The sequence below is a fragment of the Arvicola amphibius genome, chromosome 10, assembly GCF_903992535.2.
Source record: "Arvicola amphibius chromosome 10, mArvAmp1.2, whole genome shotgun sequence".
Taxonomy (NCBI): Eukaryota; Metazoa; Chordata; class Mammalia; order Rodentia; family Cricetidae; genus Arvicola; species Arvicola amphibius.
In genome coordinates this window covers 48,718,881-48,721,049 of record NC_052056.1, presented here as the reverse complement: position 1 = coordinate 48,721,049, position 2,169 = coordinate 48,718,881, and the positions used below count along the sequence as shown (strand labels likewise).

General features: G+C 38.2%; 1 non-coding gene across 1 annotated transcript; it reads right to left on the bottom strand.

Moving 5' to 3' along the window:
* Positions 1-1,820: 1,820 nt before the first annotated feature.
* On the bottom strand, positions 1,821-1,926 carry LOC119825809. Its single transcript, XR_005287278.1, has one exon. It is a non-coding gene; the product is annotated as a U6 spliceosomal RNA (small nuclear RNA).
* Between the last annotated feature and the right edge of the window lie 243 nt (positions 1,927-2,169).

Below are 2,169 nucleotides of genomic sequence, written 5' to 3'. Positions count from 1 at the left end.
ACGACCTCTTGGTGACGCACAGATTAATGGAGATGGGTTAAATTAAGATGTAAGAGTTAGCAAATTAGAAGCTAGAGCTAATAGGCCAAGCAGTGATTTAAATTATGTAGTTTCTCTGTGATTATTTCAAGAGTCTGGGTAGCTGGGAAATGAACAAGCAACCTCATTACAACATTAGTTCGTTTTCTGTTCCTATAACAAAATATAAAAAAGTTGGAGACCTCATAAAGAACAGTTGGTTTAGCTCATAATTCTGGAGTCTGAAAGACACTGACATTTGTTTGGCTTTTGTGGGGGCTTCAGAGAAAATGAGATCACACTGGCAAAACTACATGTAAGAGTATTAATGGTGCAGCAAGTTCACACTCAATCAAAGCAATCCATTGTCTTAGAAGTTATTCAGTCCTATGATATTTGACACAGTCACCTAAGACAATAAAGATCCACTAGTTGGGAAAAGTCTCCATAACTTAACTATCTTCTAATACACTACTTATTAATTGTGCCACCCCCATCCAAGTGCTACACTCTGGTGCAAACCTCCCACACATAAGCCTTTGGGAACACCTTCAAGCTTGACCATTTATAAAGTCTGCCTTCACTTAATAGTCTATTGAATTTACAAATTGCAATATGCAGCAACAGACCTGAAGAACCTTCTTGTTCTTATCTCTGCTGAAAGGGTCAGGGTAGCTTCCCCAGAGAAGATAGCATCTATTTTGAAAGATGGCAGTTCTTCCTAATCATAGTTTTGATGTATGAAAGAATATAAAGTTGTCTTCAATCACAAATCCCTCATTTGACTAGAACACCAAAGCATAATCCCTCTTTGCTAATGATTCCCAGGTGATATATTTATTTCTCAACTTCCCCAGTCTCCTCTTGACCATAACTACACAAGTCAGAGAGAAAAAAAAACACCATTTGCTATAACCCCTTTACACCTCATTACCAGAATCTAGCTTGCTCACAATTTGTTGTTCATCTTGACTGCATTACATAAGCAATGGTCCATCTATGGAACCAACCATGTAAGCTAATGGAAAAGCAGGCTTAATACACATGTTGTTCTAATGGTTCTTTCTCCTTGCATGGAAAAGTTTATCTGGACATTTAAATGGAGTCTCAGCTACAGAAAAATTTCTCGTTTCATTATTCCCTGTACAGTGGTCAAAATAACCTGAGCAGAGAATTTGCTGCCATGGTATAAACTGTTCATATGTTCTGAGGTACACCCACATTTCTCTTTAATTTGGCTGATTTCCAAGGTTCTTCTGACATTTGAAACTTAGCATCTTGTTCTCTTTTCTCTTCATTATATTAATTTTCAATTTCCCAAGCTGAATCACATTTTAAAGTCCTTGTTAAAGCTCTGCTAGAGCCTTTCTGTCTCTTAAAGTTTTGTCTCCTTTTCTATTTTATATCATTTTAAAGCTTATTAGATTTATTTAAGAATTGCTGTAGAGAAAATTGGATTCCTGCAGGTAAAGCCAGTCCAATTCCCACACATTTCTAGATCTTCTGGCAAGGTCAAAATTTGAGAACCATTATCTGAGAACTTAAGTAAAGCCCAAGTGTTTAAGAGAAGGTGGGGCAACGAGCAGCAGAGTACCTATATAAAGCTTCCATATATTCTGCACACCTCTGTTCAATCTACCATGAAAACAGAAAAATGTGCTCTCAAGCTGGTTGCATAGCTCATACTGTATTTTCATATTACAAAAAAGATGATATCTTAATACCCAATCAGATTTGTGGTCCTATGAATATGTCCTCAATAGGGTGCTCCACACATCTCTAATAAAAGACAGTCATGTCTCAATGACCTGCATTTTCATAATTTCAAAAAACGTGAAATGCACAGGGGCTATGCTTATCTTCTCTGTATCATTCCAATTTTAATTTATGCACTGCTGAGGGAAGGGGAAAGAGATAAGAACTCCTGCGAAAATTGGGAGTGTGGGAAGGGAGGGCAGAAGTGGGGGAGAGAAGGAAAGGGGGGAAAGAACATGAGGAAATGGGATGGCTGAGTGGGGGAAGGACATAGAGGGAGAGCAAGGAAAGAGATATCTTGATTGAGTGAGCCATTATGGGGCTAGCAAGAAACCTCACACTAGGGAAATGGCCAGGAATCTACAAGGATGACTCCAGATAAGACCCTAAGAAATA